General features: G+C 38.4%; 1 protein-coding gene across 1 annotated transcript in view; it reads right to left on the bottom strand.

The window, feature by feature from the left end:
• Asator (tau-tubulin kinase asator) overlaps nt 1-13,318 on the bottom strand; it is a 551,150-nt gene extending 537,832 nt beyond the window's left edge. Inside the window, exon 1 of the mRNA XM_070112342.1 lies at nt 13,175-13,318. The gene's annotated coding sequence lies outside the window, so the exon portion shown is untranslated. The remainder of the gene's footprint in view (nt 1-13,174) is intronic.
• Between the last annotated feature and the right edge of the window lie 5,150 nt (nt 13,319-18,468).

Raw genomic sequence — 18,468 nt, 5'->3', positions numbered from 1 at the left:
AGCCTGGAATATTAACAGGTCGTAAATTTAGTGAATCGTGCTGTTTCCTCTGTATACGTTACTGAAGTTCCTCGTCTTCAGTTTGTGAGTTTGAGGATACTGCCGTTGATATTTCTTCGATGTTAGAAAGAGCATTTGCGACGATGTTGTCTTTGCCGGGTATGTATTGGATATCGGTTGTAAACTGGCTGATGAAATCCAGGCGATGGAATTGCCAAGGTGTCGCTCGATCAGGATCCTAAGCAAAAGCGTGAAACAAGCGGTTTGTGATCAGTGAATATCGTGACATGTCGTGCTTCGAAAATATACACGGAGACTTCCGTATATATTGCCCAAGCAAGCGTTGTGCCGGGCATGCTAATATCGTTGCTTTGCGTAGATCTTCTTTGCATCGGAAAAACGCTGCGTCTCCTTCTGGTGTTTAGAGGACCGGGTGAGAACCTTTTATTGAAGTCCCTTGATCGCGTCTAATTTACCTGGAAGAGGAAATATGTTGTTGCTGAAATGCGGTGTCCCAAAAAATTTACTTCCGACTGACCAAAACGGCAATTAGCGCGGTGTTAATTACAACACCATATTTAGTGAGCCGTTCTTCTGGGAATATAGGGTCGTCTAGTCCCCCTCGTCAATAAATTGTTTGAATGTTGCGGAAAATACTGAACGGTGTTATAGTAATTGCAATCGACACCTTCTTTGGCGACAGGTATTTGATGAAAAACGCGCACGAGGTCAAGAGGTTGAAAATATTATTTTACCGGTTATATTGACAGTTAAGTCTTCAGGAACACGAACGGGATATCGATTTGGCAATGTACGGGCATTAAGTCGTCGATAATCTCCACAAGGTCGCCATTCACCAAACTTGTTTGGAACCAAGTGCAGCACAGATGCTTAGGATCTTTTCGAATATTTAGTGATTCCTAATTGTAACATTTTATCGAATTCTGTCCTGGCAATTTTGAGGTTGTCGGTGACAAATCTTCGGGCCTTACATGAAACAAGAGGTCCAGGTGTAGTAGTTATGTAGTGCTGCGTCGTATGTTTTATTAGCTGCATATTCCATTGGCAGACTAGGGAACTTAGCGTATCTGCCCATATACGGTGGACGTTCTGTGCTTTAATTACCGAAATGATGTTGGATACTGATAACTTACAAGCAACTTTTAGTCCAGTTATCGAGCTGTTCTTGAGGTCTGGTAAGATGGCAAATTTGCCAAAAATCTGCCCCAATAATAGATTTCGTTATGTCTGCCACTATGGAACGCTATGGACGAATCGATACAAGTAAATACAAGTACATACTCGATGCTTTTCTCAAGTCACTAAGTATTTTTGTAATCGATACTTTTTACTGCGATAGGTATCGGAAGACCAGAACTTATTGCTGCGAACAACACTGAATGAACGAGGAACACCGCAATTTGCATAGTTCAAATTCAAAAAAAAAGCTGGTACACGTTAAGAACATACTCCGCACGTTTAAGAACATACTCACACTCGTTTAAGAATATAGAGTTCTATATGTCTGTGCTATTGGCACCAGACAGTACGAAAAGTACGGAAATTCCAGGTACAAGAAAGCATTCTTGAAGGATCTGTAAAAAATTTAATACTCAACGTATAAGCCAATATCTAGTTACAAGGCAAGATATAAAAATTTTGAAAAGGGTAATCATTCTACTAGAACCATTTGAATATTTGACTAGAGAAGTATCTGGTGAAAACTGTTTGACTGTATATAAAGGTATATCAATGATAAATTGCTTAAGCACAACTCTTCGTAAGTTTACATCGCCTTATGCAGAAATTTTTAGATCTGATCTGAATCGCAGATTCGGTAAAATTGAATACAACTCACACACAGCTTTAATCACTATCCAGGATCCAAGGTTTCAAAATATCAATTTTTAAGATCCGCTTGCATGTTGTCAAGCTATCTTAAAACTGCGAAATTTCATTAAAGAAGTATATATCAAAATCCATAAATCGTCTTTCAGGAAAGCACTTGGCAAAGTTGATGTTTTTGGCAAGTATTACAAGAACCGATATTTTTTTAAGATTTATTTTTGAATCTTATTTTTTTTTTTAACATATTACATTGCCTATAAAATTGGTATTTGATGTTTTTGGCAAATAATACAATAAAATAAATTTTTCTTAATATTTATTTTTGAATATATTGTAATATTTTTATACTCTTGCATCCTGTAACTACAGACTATAATAGTTTTGTTCACCTAACGGTTATTTGTATCACCTAAAAAGATCGAGCTAAATGTCGGGTTATATATATTGTATATACATAAATGATCTGGTTGATAAGGCGAGTTGAATTCCGAGTGACTGCCTGTCCGATCGTTCGTCTATGCAAGCGATAACTTAAGTAAAACCAAAAATATTTCAATTAAACTTGGCACACGTGTTCCTTGGCAAAAAAAAGTAAGAACAAGCTCGTAGATGGGCGTAATCGGCCACGCCCACAAAACGCCATTAATCGTAAACTCATCAAATGCAATAACTAAGCACTAAATTAAGATTAAAACCTGTTATTTGGTTCAGGGGATTGCAGTAGGAAGGGACACCTCTGAATTAAAAATTTTGATTTAGTGTACATGGTTTATAATCCTGCCCTCTCCCTATATAACGGTTTTGTTAAAAACTACTTAAAGCGAAATCCATAACCAAATGCACCAAATACTTTAAATTTTACACACAGAATGAAACAAGAGGGCGCTATAGAAGCTGGGGTCAAAACTGGGCGATGGGCGTGGTACCGCCCACATTTAGGTGAAATGACATATCTCCTGAGCTACTAGTCCAATTCCAACCAAACTCGGTATATAACATAATCTTGACGATCATATGTCTGATTGTGAAAGTGGGCGGAGTCGGAATACAACTACGCCTACTTCCCATAGAGCACAATTTTAAATAGCATATGATTATTTTACTTTCCAGTACACAAGTCCAGCACCAATGAATATATTCAGATAAAACTTTGTACAAATAGTGCCTTTAAGGGATCCTTGCACGTTGTAAGAGTATAAAAGGTTCGGTTACACCTGAACCTAACCTTCCTTATTTGTTTCCTAATTTTTTACATTTTCTGTAAAATTAATGTTTGATGTTTTTGGCAAATTTGACAAAAAACTACAATACTAAAATTTAGTTTCATTTAGGGTTGGCAAAATCCTCCGCTGAACCCTCCACGAGGGTGCCGACTGGGAATAGATACCACAGGGTCACGACCTGGGAAAGGGCGAGCTGGCAGCAGTTCGTCCCTGTTGTAGTAGTGAGGTATCAAGCTAAGGTCAGGCTTCCTATCTGGGTGTTCGGTACTCTTCAATAGTGCAGCATCCCGATAGGGATGTCTTACCATTGTATGAGGTATATAAAGGGCTGGATCAAGGTGTCATGTGACCCGTGCCGAAAATCAATCTGGCTGGGGGCCCTTAAATAGCCCAGTCTCGCACGGAGCTTACGGATACCTGGCGTCCTCCGTAATAAGATAGCCTTACTTGCGTAGCGGGGGCTATGCGAAAGCGGACATGCTTTCCCCTACACAGCCAAAGCGAGGACAGGAGCGAAGCTTGGTCCTGGAGCAAAGGCAAATACTAAAGGGGCAGAAGCCAAGACTGGCGCCATGAAAGCAGCAGCCCTGGAGGCAGTCCATACCAACCCCTGTAGCCAAGGCTTGGCAGGTAAGCAGGAGAAGGAGGGAGATGCCAAAAGTGATGCTGCCAGTAGTGGGTCAGCCAGAGAACGGCTTTCCTTTAGGATTGACGACCCAGCAAAAGCTAAGCATGCAGAGAGGCGACGCGCTGCATAACTGCTGAAGAAGGTGGAGCTGCAACCGCCAACCAATCCATCCATTGATTGCGCGAGAGCTGTTCTACCTTACTTCAAGCTAGAAGCGCCGGTAGTGGCAGCTAAAAGACAAAGGTCAGCTGAAGAGGCTAAGCCGTCAGCTAAGAGACCGAAAACTAAGGGCGTGACGCCCGCAAGATCTTTTGCTGATGTGGCCCGGAACCGCATTGTCATTGGGGTACTGGATGAGGGTGACCCCGAAGGAAAAATCCCCAGAGCCCAATGGAAATGGGTGCAAGCCGCACTGACGAATGTGGCTTTGGAAGTGCTACTAAGCAATCCAGGGCCACCCCCGTCCTGTGCGGATGCCGGTTGGTATCAAGGGCAGATAAAGATGATAGCGTGTGACGACGAGAGATCGGTCCAGCTATATAAGGCAGCAATAGCTAAGGTGGAGGAGGTCTACCCCGGAGCCAAATTAGTAGCGGTAGACAGAAAAGATATCCCATCCCGACCGAGGGCAAGGGTATGGATCCCGGCTACGCCATCGCAGCCGGACCAAATAATGCAGCTCATAAGAGCCTGCAACCCGAATCTGCCAACTGGGGGATGGAGATTCGTCAAGGCCTTTGACGACCCCGCAGCGGAATCTGGTGTGGAGACGAAACGAGCCACAATGCAGATTCTGCTGCTTCTAACAAAAGAATCCGTAGAACCGCTAGCGGCGGTGGCGGTGAGATCAACTACGGATTCACAAAAGTGAAGGTCATGACCTACAAGTCAGACGCCGATGCAGGAGGACTTGGCATCGGAATCGGAGTGCGAAGTCGAGGAAGATCCAGTGGAGTCCTCGAGCGACGCTGAGATCACAGATCAAGGTGTGTGTACTTCGGGGTCTGAGCTTGCGGACAGACTCTCTAAGCCTTACCCTAGTTAACCGCATGGCAGAAGAACGGCCAGACTTTGTCCTCATTCAGGAGCCATGGGTTAATGGAGGGCGTATTTACGGTCTGAGGACACCAGGATATAATCTATACGCGAATGGTTGTGTAGGTAAGCCCCTATACATTTCATATTGGCTAGCAAAAAGCTTAATGTCTTTTTATTACACAGTTACAGTAGTAACGACACTACAGTGGTAAGCTGGGAGACGGGTAAGAAGAAATACCGGCTGGCATCATGCTACGACGAGGTAGCAGTACCATCACAGCTGTTCAAAAAGATGGTACGAGACACCGAAGCATCCAAGTGTTCGATTATACTTGGGTGCGACTCCAATGCGCACCACACAGTATGGGGAAGCACGGATATTAATGAAAGGGGTGAGTTGCTCTTTAATTATTTAATAGGAAGTAAGCTTTTGTTATGTAACAAAGGTACTACGCCAACATTTATAGCCAGAAACCGACAGGAAGTATTAGATATAACACTGGTATCGGAAAAACTGGTGGATAAAATAACACATTGGAGGGTATTGGAGGAACACTCCTTCTCAGATCACCGCTACATTGAGTGTATAACTGAAGAAAATGTAGTTAGGGAAGAGAAATTTAGGAATCATAGGAAAACGAACTGGCAAATGCACATGCAGGAGCTAAAAAAGCGTATTCCTATGATTCCACCATTTCAACCGAAAAAGAAAGAGGACCTAGACATCCTCGTTAAGCGATTCACAGATTCTTGTCGTCAAGCACTAGAGGTGTAGCTTGTCCATTAACGTACAGTAGGGGAAGAATTAGACCTCCTTGGTGGTCTCCAATACTTAAGAACATGCAGAAAAATTGCAGGAAGCAATTCAATTTTGCCAAACTATCCCAAGAAGATATAGAGTGGGATAACTATCATAACCACCTTCGGACATACAGAAAGGAAATCTTTTTGTAATGACATCGAAAATACGGCAGCAGTGTCTCGACTGAGAAAGATAATGACACAGTCCAAACATAGCATCGGATACCTTCAGAAGCCAGATCACAGCTGGACGGTATCCAGTAAAGAGACTCTGGGCCTACTAATGGATACTCACTTCCCAGACAGTTCCGAGAACCTCATAGGGGAGCATATAATGGAGAGTGAAGTAGGCTCAGAGTCCCCTCCGCTAGACATAGTGTCAGATAGCAATGTTTATTGGGCAATAGGCAGCCTCAAGCCTTATAAAACGCCAGGACCAGACGGTTTATTCCCAGCTCAGGTACAGCAGTCCCTGAGCTACACAATAAACTGGTTAACAACCATGTTTAGAGGGGCACTGAATTTAAACTATATTCCCTCGATATGGAGGGAAGTCAAGGTGATATATATACCAAAGGCTGGCAAAAGCTCACACATTAATCCAAAGGATTTTAGACCAATTAGTCTTTCATCATTTCTTTTAAAAACGCTGGAGAGACTAATAGAAATACATATAAAGGACATACTAAACCCAAGAAAAATGGCAGTTTCGCAGCATGCGTACTCGAAGGGTAGATCCACAGAAACGGCATTAAGCTCAGTGGTAGCAGAGATTGAAAAGTCTCTGGAAATAAAAGAATACACCCTCGTAGCCTTCCTAGACATAGAAGGTGCCTTTAACAACATCCAGCCGAAGGCCATATTGAGCGCGCTTAAAGATCTGGGCATCTCTGAGCCTCTCCGGAAATTAATTGAACAGATGCTCTTGGGCAGGTCAATTATTTCAACGCTGGGAGCTTCAACGATGCACAGATCTGTCCGAAGGGGTACACCCCAAGGAAGCGTGTTATCCCCACTTCTCTGGATCCTGACAATGAATAAAATGCTTGTGGGTCTAGAAAAGAAGGGGGTACATGTTGTGGCCTACGCTGATGATGTGTCAGTCTCGGTTAGGGGCAAGTTCCCGAACACCCTCGCTAGCCTTATGCAGACAATATTAAACGGTATTAATCGATGGGCCGTATCATGCGGACTGAATTTAAATGCTAGCAAGACAGAACTAGTATTGTTCACAAAGAAACACAGTACTCCAGAAATCACGCCGCCATTTTTAAATGGCACCAGGCTAACGGTAGGAGATAAAGCAAGCTACTTGGGACTAATTTTTGACAGGAAGCTTTCTTGGAAACAAAACTTGGAAGCGAGGGTAAAGAAAGCAGCTACAGCGCTTTACACATGTAAAAGAATGGTGGGGCCCAGATGGGGACTGACACCTCGGGTGGCTCACTGGCTGTACACAGCAATTATAAGGCCGATCATGACCTACGGTATAGTAGTATGGTGGCCAATTACAGAAAAGAAATATGCGATCAGAAGCTAGTATTTGCATCAGTGGAGCTCTCAGAACTACGCCAAGCCAGGCACTCAACATAATTTTACACTTGCTGCCAACAGATCTGTATTGCAAGCAAATGGCAGCGAAGTCAGCTCTGAGACTGAGGGAATCCTCCCTACTAGTCGCCAGCAACAAGGGGCATTCTATGATACTTAGAAAGTTCCCGTTTCTTCCCATAACTACGGATTTTCGCAATTCTATGGAGCTGAACCTAAATCCGGTCCTCAATAGTGCCTTCCCCTCCAGAGAGGAATGGGAAAGGGGCGTAGTAGACAAGGAAGCAGGGATAAGCTTCTATACGGATGGTTCCAAACTGGATAACCGAGTAGGCGGCGGTGTCTTCTCGGCTAAACTAGATACCAAAATCGCCTTCCGGTTACCAGACCACTGCAGTGTCTTCCAAGCGGAGGTCACTGCATTTAAAGAAAGCCTTCTTGTACTAACAAAAAGTGTAATCACAACAAGAAGTGTATTTATGTATACAGACAGCCAGGCGGCTTTGAAATCTCTGATGTCTCATAGGACTTCGTCGAAGACAATGAAAGATTGCCATGATCTTCTAGCGGATCTGTCATCCTATTTCAAGGTAAATCTGCAATGGGTCCCAGGACACAGTGACATCCCTGGGAACTGCGTAGCAGATTAGCTAGCCAAAACAGGCACCACCCTACAACTAGATCCTGGTAAGGAGGACATAAATATGCCTCTGGCTACTTGTAGATACTTAATCGACAAATATGTCATTAATATAGCCGAATGTCAGTGGAATCAGTCCCTGACCTGCTTAACTAGCAGGCAAACGTGGCAAAAATGGAATATGAGCCGCACATGCCGACTGTTAAAATTCAAGAGGAGTGATATAAGAACTCTAGTAGGAGTACTAACAGGCCACTGTCTAATAGGCAGACATGCAAGTAGACTTGGCACGCCATATAACGACTATTATAGAAGTTGTCAGGAAGTAGAAGAGGAGGAGACCATTAAACATCTTTTATGCGATTGCGCAGCACTGTATAGGAAAAAAATCGCAACCATCGGTCGTGGGTTTCTTGACGACGTCTCGGAGGTTGCACAGATAAAACTTGTCTCGCTGATGAAGTTCATCAGAAGTACGGGGTGGTTCAGAGAGGAGCCATTAGAGTGAGGGGATCACAGTCCCAGTGGTATCACAATGGGCCTCCTAAAGGCCTAAGTGTGTCGAATGACAGCCACTTTACCTACCTACCTACCTAGTTTCAGTTAAAAGTACTCGGTAGCTTTCTGCTACTGAGTAAGCATCGATACCTTGATTGAAAAAAGTACAAGTACAAATAGAGTAAAATCCTGATGATATCGATTTGTCACTACGTAGTAATAGAGTTATGGAACCCATTTCCTGCTCAGATATAATCTTATAGCTGACTCGTTCCTTCGATCAAGGTGCGAGAGACTTGGGAAAAGTGCAGAGATCAGCGTCAATATCCACCAGACATTGAATTTTGATGGCATGTACTGTTATGAAGAGGCGGTTTCATTCGATTGAGGAGCCGAGACCGCCACTAATGGCCCGACGTTAGGTTTCTCTGAAATGTGCAAGGCGATCGACAACGTTTCGCTTTATTGCCGAAATTTTGATGATACCAGCACGTGTTGTTGTTCGGTGAAGCGATGACGAGAACGGGAACGAGATATAACTTGTCTCTTAAAACAAGAAGCTAGCTCATTAATTGAAGCTTCGAGACGAAAAATTCGTGATTCGACTGCTGATGGTGCTGTTAGTTCTTGGACCGGATTGATTTGTCTTGTTTGTAATGTGATATCGTGTATTTTGTCTGCCATGTTTTATGTCTGCTTGGACGGCAGGTACAGATTGAGTTGTCATCGGAAGCTTACGGAGCCAAGGTCTCTCGATCGAGAAGCTGCTTCAGTTTAAGTGCTGCTATAGTTAAAGTTAAAAATATTATTACTAACAATATTACTATAGAAACTAAATAAACACTTGCAATATATATAACACAATTTTAAATTCCATCAGATTCTTTCACTTTCCAGTATAGAAATTAAGAAGCAATCAATGTATCCGTATAGAACTTTGCACGAATAGTGCATTTGAAGTGTATGAACAAAAATTGCTCAAACTGAACGAAAGCTATTTAAGCCTATAGGTGCCGAATATATGGACCCCAGTTCCTAATCTGGACTTTTTATCAGAAATATCGATCAATCTGTTAAATAAATTGTAGAAATTTGGAGAGAATCCTTTTCTGATAAAACTATGCCTGTGTTCCAAAAATGGATTGCATTGGATCAATAATTCCCTTAGCTTATATAGACCTAATAAAAAGATTTTCGAATTTCATACTTACTTTATACCCCATGAGATATCTTAATGAAATTGAAAAAGCGTGTTTTTCTAATAATAGTGTATTTTGTGTTCCTAAACTGGAACAATGGGTGAAAACTTGCCCTAGCCCCATATAACTAATATCAAAATTTTCAAACAACCGGTTGACTTTACTCCTTATATATATATTGGTGATGGTATGTGAGGTACCTTAAACAAAGAATCTTTTTCTGTTAATAAATGTAGTAATGCCAAAAAGATAAAATCGGGTATATACTACCCCTATCTCTTATACACCTAGTATAAGATTTTCAAACTTTCGGTTGGCTTTATACCATATATATCGGTCAATATGTAAGAGATCTTAGCAAAATTATCTGAACGAATAATATTGGATATATCTTAGCTTAATCTTATATAATGCTTTTCGTTATTCTAACAAACCGTATGTCGAATATGTCAGCCAGTGTGTGAGTTATTTATTTATAAGATTGCTTGAAAATATGTTTTCGAGTCTACCTGAGCAATGTTAAACGTTAATGCAACAAGCCCAAACCTAATATACCCTGAATAGTGATTTTCGCTTTCCAGCTGACTTTTAACTGTTTAGTTTGATCAAAATATGTAATGTTATGTAATATTAATAAAATAAAGTGGACAAGGTTTCTTAAAAATTAGAAAATTATATTAACAGTTTAGCTCTGAATATGAATGGATTTGGTCTAGACCTTGGAGCAAACCTCATATTCTTAACGTAATACATTCCGATGCTCTGGTTCTCACTAATGCTGTGGAATAATCACAAATATTCGATGACTGATAATATATTGCATCGACACCGCACAAGGTGCCACAATTTAGCGATATCATTAGGTGACACAATGTACAATAAAGCTTTGATTTCTATTGAGGATCTTTGCATTGTCATTGCGAATTTACCAATCAGTCATTTCGGTATGATTTCACCAGATCGAAATGAATCTGATTTAATCAACACAGATATAAATCGTGAAATGAAGTATGATACTGTCGAATTCTTCCACTGCTAAATGGTAAACAAAAAAACAATTTTCGACCGCATTAAGCTGGCAGTTTCGGCAGGGCAAAGTTGTACAACGTGGAACTGGCAAAACATTCCTTATTTCGCTACTGTTTGCTGAGGTACCATCAAGAAATGGCGTCGCGTAAATATTTAAAATAACCCAGATGCAGTGCGCAACATAAAAACACAATCGTCCATGGCCACAGTGCTGAAACAATGTAAAATTATTATTTGGACACGATATCGAAATCTATAAAAAACAACGACAAACTATTTGGCGGCACTTTGTAACTCCTTTCAGGTGATTTCAGACAAACATTTCCCGTTACTTTATGTTTAACGTGTGGTAATGAAATCAACGCTTGCTTAAAATCAAAAAAAATACAACTGACGTGGGCATATATATGCTTCAAGATCCTTTTGCTAAAACTTTCTCAAAACACTTATTAGTTATTGGCAATGGAAAACTAGTATAGTTATAAAATAAATTGAGTCTATGACCTATAATATAGGTTCAGGTGCAATAGATAAATAAGTAATAGCGTCAGAGACATTAACTTTTACATCCAGGATGGCACAAAAGGGCTTTATAGGATTATGTGTCAAAATTGGGCACTGGGTGTGGCACCGCCCACGCTTAGGAGAAACCACATATCTCTGGACCTATCCGACCAATTTTAACCAAATCGATTAGTAGCCACACCTACTTCCCATGTAATACAGCTTTAAATTCCATCTGACATTTTCACTTTCCAGTATACAAATCAAGCATCAATATGCCATATCACGTCCAAAAATTGTCAAAATCGGACCAAAACTTTTTAAACCCACAGAAACCGAATACGAGAACCCCAGTGCCTATGGCTGAGTTTTTATCGAAAATATCGGTCAATGTGTGAGACTCATAATTGAAATTCGGAGAGATTTGTATCCTGATAATTGTATGTCTGCATGTCAAAAATGGGTTCAATCGGTTCAACACTTCCTTTAGCCTCCATGTACCTAATTGAAACAGTTTTGAGCTTCCGGTTGACTTTATACCATATGTGTAGGCCAATATGTGAGTTATATTTACCTAATAAAGATTTTCGAACTTTCGAAAGGCGTTATACCATATACATGGGTCAATATGTAAGATATTATAGCAAAATTAAGCGTACGAATATTACTGGAGTTACTATAGTTTAATGCCGAAAATATGTGAAATTATATTACACATCCGTTATTCTAACGAACCTTATCAATGGTTTAGCGCTGAAAATGAATGGAGTTGGTATATACCTTGGTCTTAATCTCATATCCCTTATATCATCAATTTCGATCCTTTGGTTGACGTTTTCCACATCAACTCAATACATTACACTTAGCCTTTCGGTTGAGTTTATATCACTTATATCTCAGTTGAAGAGAATTTCAAAATAATTTTAGCTGATGCGAAGTAAGTTATAAAACTAATTGGGTCTATAACCTACAATATAAGTTAATAAGAAAGAAATTTGATTGTAATTCATTCATGATTTCGTCGAATAATGAATGTTGAATTCTTTCCCAACATATTTTTAAAACAAAGTTTTGCCAACACCTGAAGGTATTTCCCCGGCTTTGACCCTTGCAAGTTGCAAGAGTATGAAATGTTCGGTTACACCCGAACTTAGCTTTTCCTTACTTGTTTCAATTTTGTGTAAAAATCCGGGTACTTTCCGGTTACGTAGTCAGAACTATATTGAAAGCGGATTGAGCTTTCTTGTGAAACAGTTCCATTTTCAAGAAATAAAAAAAAAATGCGTTGGCAAATTAAACTCTGATTGTGTAAATTTTACACTATAATATGAACCATGAAGCTATTAAAAGAAAGTTTGTTTGCTATTATTAAATAAAAAGTGAGTGCATTTGTTTAAATTTAGTATCTCCCTTTTTTCGAATCTGGTTTCGAGTTTAAATTTTTGTAATCTCTAAGACGATAAAAGCGCCTTTTGAGAGAGCAGAAATCAATTTCTATAGGTTATTATCCGATTCGTACTAAAATCAAGAAGGATTTCTTGATAAATAATTTTCTAGTTCTGACAAAACGCTTGCTATTCGTCGAAGTTTTTGAAGAAACAATTAAGAGATGCACGCTCGGACAAAGGGAAATTGCTTTTTAAACTTGAAACTGCCAATAAGTTTCCAAACTAGCTCCTATTAGCTAACTTTTCTAAAACATGTGATACGTTAAGTTAATGACACTTTTTATCCATGATATATGTATGTATATGTTTGTAAGGGTTTAATGTTTCTGAAGTTTTGCACGACTACAATTTTGCTTGAGTAGGTTTTCTTGTGTTGAAAACTTGCATATTAAATGAAATAGCTTATTATTTAAAAAATCATTTATCTATTATAAATACTGAGCTAAAATTTTAACGATTCCACGATAGAAGAATTATAATATGTGAATATGAAGTAATAAGAGCTACATGTAATTTAGATGGTGTTTTTCATCACATTATTTGGCAATCGACACACCCAGTGGTTAATATTTTTAACGTGTAACATTTGAACTATATTTATATTTGATATAATGTTTTATTTTAATATATTATAAATTATTGAAATATTAGAGTTTGTGTCATTTATGTATTCTGCAATAACGTTGAGATACCACAAAATTGGTATAATTAACCCTTAAAATATAGTAACCCCAATGGCACATACTTGTAGCTTTGTATGTACTCACATAATGATATTTAATTATTATATTATTCTATTTTTTTTAATTCAAATCACGATTTTTCCACAAAAAGCAATTTTTAAAGTTACATTTTTAATTATATCGACAAAAGTTTTATTTGGAGTTCATTGCAGTAGATGAATTACTTGTAAAAGTTCTTTGTTCTTCAACACGAAATTGCGAACTGAAATAAGTACTACTATTTTCTACATAGATACCACTCATGCGCAGAGATTTCACTGAAAACATCCTATTTTTACTTCATCGACAGAGTCCCTGTCAAAAATGTACATACTATTGAGTTCTTTTATAAGGACTGTTTGAGGTTTTTTAAGTACAATAAGTGTACTATTTTCATATTTGTTTTCTTTTTTCAATTTCGTACCTTCAGTACATAGTGTATTAGATTGTTTATAACAGCACAAACAAGGTATGTCAATAAAACTAGCTCACACCAAAATCTAGATTACGAGTATGCTGAAATTTAAGCCAAATTATTTAAATTTAATTATTGTCATGGGTTATTATTTAATTATTGTCATGGGTTGGTAATGTCTGAAAACATGTGCGTCACGTTATCCTAAATTATCGTTTGAACGTGAAGATGGTCGGACAAACCAGAACAACAAACCTCCGTAAATTACTTTATCTCGTTATTATAACTATGACTAAAATACCTATTATAGTCTGAGCACAATGTTACACAATTTAACGAAAAGGCTTAGGTTTGCAATGCAAAAAAAAGGAGGAAAAGTAGGAAAAAGATAAATTCAAGTGCACCTGAATATTACATAATCTCAAAATTTATAAGGTTTAAATATATGCAAAAACCAAAAAACGTTAACTTCGGTACCACCGCTGCTATAATACCCTTCACAAATACAAAATTCCATATACAAGAACTTGATTTTTATCCGACTGTTTGTATGACAGCTATATGCTATAGTGGTCTGACCTGAACAATATCTTCGGAGATTTCACTGTTGCTTTAGACAATTATCAGTGACATTTCGCGAAGATATCTTGTCAAATAAAAAAGTTTTCCATACAAGGATATGATATTGATCTTTCAGGTTTTATGAAAGCTGTCTGCTATAGTGGTCCGATATCGGCGGTACCGACAAATTAGTAGCTTCAGGGAGAAAAAAGGACAGATATATAATATAACCATCATCTTAGCGCTATAAGAAAGTAGGGTGGAATATCACTAATATTTGTTGTTTAACATGCCACGCTAAGTGAAACTAGGCGTTATATGTAAACGGTATAACTAGGAACACGTAAATAATAATAACTAGCCTGCGGAACTTCTAACCGATAACATACACTTTACACTATGTGTGTTGAACATTACATGTTCATTTTTTTCATAAAGATGCCTTACAAATTAACCGATGAAACCGAAAACGTAAGTCAGGCAGCTTCAAATGTGAATATTGGTTATGGTCCTGTAACAGTCAATCACGCTTAAATTTGTTTTCGTCGATTTAATAATTATGATGACAAAGATGTACGATGTTCTGAAAAGCCAATCGTCGAAAATATTGATAAAATAATGGAAAACGTCGACTCAGACCATCACTATTTGCCAAGGAGCGAAACATTGCGCAAAAAGCGGTTTGGAACCATTTAAATAAGTTTAGATATAAAGAAGCTTCTATGGGTGTCACATTAACGCAAAACAAAAACTTATTTACACAATTTCCATCTGCGAACTTCTGCTGAGCTCTCATACAGCCAAACTCTTAATTTGTACCTGTACTGTTAACAATTAGACCGTCTGAAGTAAGCAATCGCCCTGAGGTGACCAATAGGAAAATAGTTGTGCTCTATCAGGACAACGCCACGCCACACACATCTATAGTGTTACGCCAGAAGGTCCGACAGCTTGAGGTGCTTATGCATCCACCTTATAGGTCGGACGTAGTACCAAGTGATTACTATCTGTTCCTGTCTATTACGAATGATTTTTCGATCGACTGACCCAGTTTTCTTCCAATAGGAAGAGTGGCATTATAAAATTACCTTCGAAATAACCTAAGTCTGGTCGTTCTAACTATGCTAATTAATAGCTTCAATCTGCAAAACTAATGGATTTTTTCAACTAAACCTTACATTTTCAGGTGTCCGTGTGAATAAGCAAATCGGCTTTATTACCACGTTGTATAGCAGAACTTTGTTGTCAAAGCTAAGTTTACAATTTTTATTTAAAAGCTAGTTTAAATTCGCTACCATTATTTTCATTCTAGTTATTTTGATGGATATATGTTTTTTCCATATGAGCCTTCTGTAAAAGTGAATGTCAAGACAAGCTGCACCATTTGCTTGTGACACTAAGATGTTATTCATTTTAATCGGCTGATACATTTGTAACATGCTTACACTTTTGTTCATTTACATTTATTTAGCAGTTGGCTTGTCAATCTTCGACCAAAGTAAATGCTCCTCTAGTACCCTTGATGCTCTGATGGGCCATTTATTGCGGCAAAAGTCGAAACTAGCTAGCTGTTTCTTTGTCGGGTTTATCTATCATGATAATAATAATAACACTGGTTAACAGCCATTTTGCGACTGCGATGTTAGAGGCTGTTTTGTTTAGGGTTGCAAAAACCGAAAATGATAGTAAAAATTTCCTAATAATATGAATATTTTATGTTCTAGTCAAGGGGTGTAGGGCTCTAATTAACACCATTTACTAAAATGACAAAAATAGCTGTACGTGATAGAAATTTTTGAACTTAAATTCGTAATCAGGGTACCTCAAATACCTCACAGCTCTCTTAGCACATCAATCGCAAAATTTTCGTTCAAATTTGTTGAGTAGTGTAATAAACCAACGATTACCCTCCTCAAGCCCAACCGACGTGAAGAATGCAATACACATACGTGCGGGGTTACCCGAGTTGTGAAAGGCAAAATACTTTTTTAAGCGTCGAGATCTGTTCTACAGAAACAAAAATTCCAACAGCTAAGATTTAAAATTAAATATAAAAATTAAATTATAAATTGTTACGACTTTATTTATTACGAGAAAGCAATACGAGTCTGTCTCGTATAGTCTGTTTAATTTTGAAAAGTAAGTCAGATAAGACAAATGTGTTCAAAAGTTCCACAAGGTTTTAACAGTAAGGGTCTGAACTGCTTCGAAAGGCGAGTAAGGGTATTAAAATTAATTAGACTAGAGAAAACAATTGCAAGCTGTATATACTTCTATAGATTATACCTTAAGTTATTTTGAATTTTTCTTCATTGTTATTTTTTGTGTCAATATATGCGTATGAATGCCAATTTATAATTTATTATTTGAGAATAATTGTTACTTTTAGAAGAGCTGAGAAGAGAACAGCAAAACGACAACGTGTTTTGAGAGCTGCTGAAAGTTCTCTTCAGACACGAGTTCGTTCAGAAAGACAAGTTATGCAGCAGGAAGCTAGAAGAGCGACAGCAACGCCAGAACAATTGCAGGCAAGAAGAATTCATGATGCAGAAGTAAGGACCACGCGTCGTCATGACTAAGTATTGGCCTGTATTTAATGGTACTGGTTTTCAAAATGATCCTTTAGTTGAGTATTCTAATCATTCCTTAAATGTTATTGGCTCAATGGATCGAAAATGTCAGTATTGTGATGCTTTTAAATGGAAAGATGAAACTGCTGGAATGTGCTGCAGCGCTGGTAAAGTTTCACTTCCATTACTTGGTGAACCAGAAGAACCTTTAAAAGCTTTATTGTTTAGTGTCACAGATGAGTCAAAAAGATCTCTAAGTAAAACAAGGAAGTATAACTCTTGCTTTAAAATGACAACCTTCGGAGTTGATAAAGTGATAAGAATGCCTGGATTTTCACCAACCTTTACTGTACAAGGACAGATAAATTATCAAATTGGTTTACTACAAGTATTTCCAGGATATAATGATCAGCATAAATTGTTGCAGGTGTATTTTCTGGGTGATGAACAAAATGAAGTAAATCGTCGTTGCCAGTATATTGGTGGAGTAGAAAGAGAAACATTATTAAAAATTGAAGATTTTTAAAAGTGCGATAGACAACTGACCGTCAGATAATTACAAAGTTGTCATTTAAGCTGATCGAACTCCACGTGGTGAACATGAGGCGTTATAATGCACCGCTGGTCAATGAGGTTGCTGTTTTGGTTACTGGTGACCCGTGGTCTCCTCGAGACATAGTGTTACGAGCACATGATAATGCGTTAAAGCGCGTAGCTGATACTCATAAATTTTATAATATGATGCTTTGCAGTATGCATTAATTTTCGGCAAAGGTGAATCAGGATATCATTTCAATATTTCAGTCATCCATCCGACAACGAACAAACCAATTCCAAATAAAAAAGTTTCCTGTATGGACTTTTATGCGTATTACATGATGCATCGAGAGCATGACTTCAATCTTCTTCTGCGTACAAGGCAACTCTTCAATCAATTTTTACTAAATATGTATAGAAGTAGTAGAGAGTGAACGTCTTCGTTACATTTCTCTAAATCAGAAAAAATTACGTGGTGAAAATTACATACATCTACAAGATGCGATTAATGCAGATGACAATATTAGACCTAACGACATTGGCAAAATGGTTATGCAGGAGTACACTCAAGACTAATCCTTCGTGGCAGAATGTTACTCAAGAACTTATGCCTGGTCAAATAGCCACTGATCGTCACGATATAGTTGCTCGCGTATTTTGTTTAAAGGTACAGAAGTTAATGAACGTTGTGACTAAAGGAAAAATATTTGGAGGAATTCGAAACACTGCATCACCTTGCATGAAAGATGGCAAGTGTACACCAAAAAATATTCTCGAGAACTGATTAGAGAAACAGTTCACAATGATAAGGGTTACCCGTTATATAGACGAAGGGCGACTGCTGATGGTGGTAAACATGTTAACATTCGGACTTGCAGTGGGAAAATAAAGAGTTTTGATAATAGCTGGGTTGTGCCCTATTCCCCAATTTTGTGTAAAATTTTCAACGCCCACATAAATGTTGAAGCCTGTAATTCTGTACGTGCGATTAAGTATATTTGAAAATATTATATATCAATAAGGGAAGTCATCAAGCAATCTTCAATTTGCATAATAAAGATGCTGTGCGAAATACAAACCTACCATGCAGGAAGATATGTCAGTAGCAACGAGGCGGCATAGCGGCTTCGTGGCTTTCCACTGCATGAAATATATCCTACTGTTACACATCTTACAGTACATTTAGAAAACCGACAGCGTGTTTTGTTAATGACAATACTTTTTAAGGCAGACTTTTGTCTCCTACTGAGACAACA

The sequence above is a fragment of the Bactrocera oleae genome, chromosome X, assembly GCF_042242935.1.
Source record: "Bactrocera oleae isolate idBacOlea1 chromosome X, idBacOlea1, whole genome shotgun sequence".
In the NCBI taxonomy this organism is placed as follows: domain Eukaryota; kingdom Metazoa; phylum Arthropoda; class Insecta; order Diptera; family Tephritidae; genus Bactrocera; species Bactrocera oleae.
The sequence above is the reverse complement of the archived record's forward strand: the minus strand, read 5'-3'. Positions and strand labels throughout refer to the sequence as shown.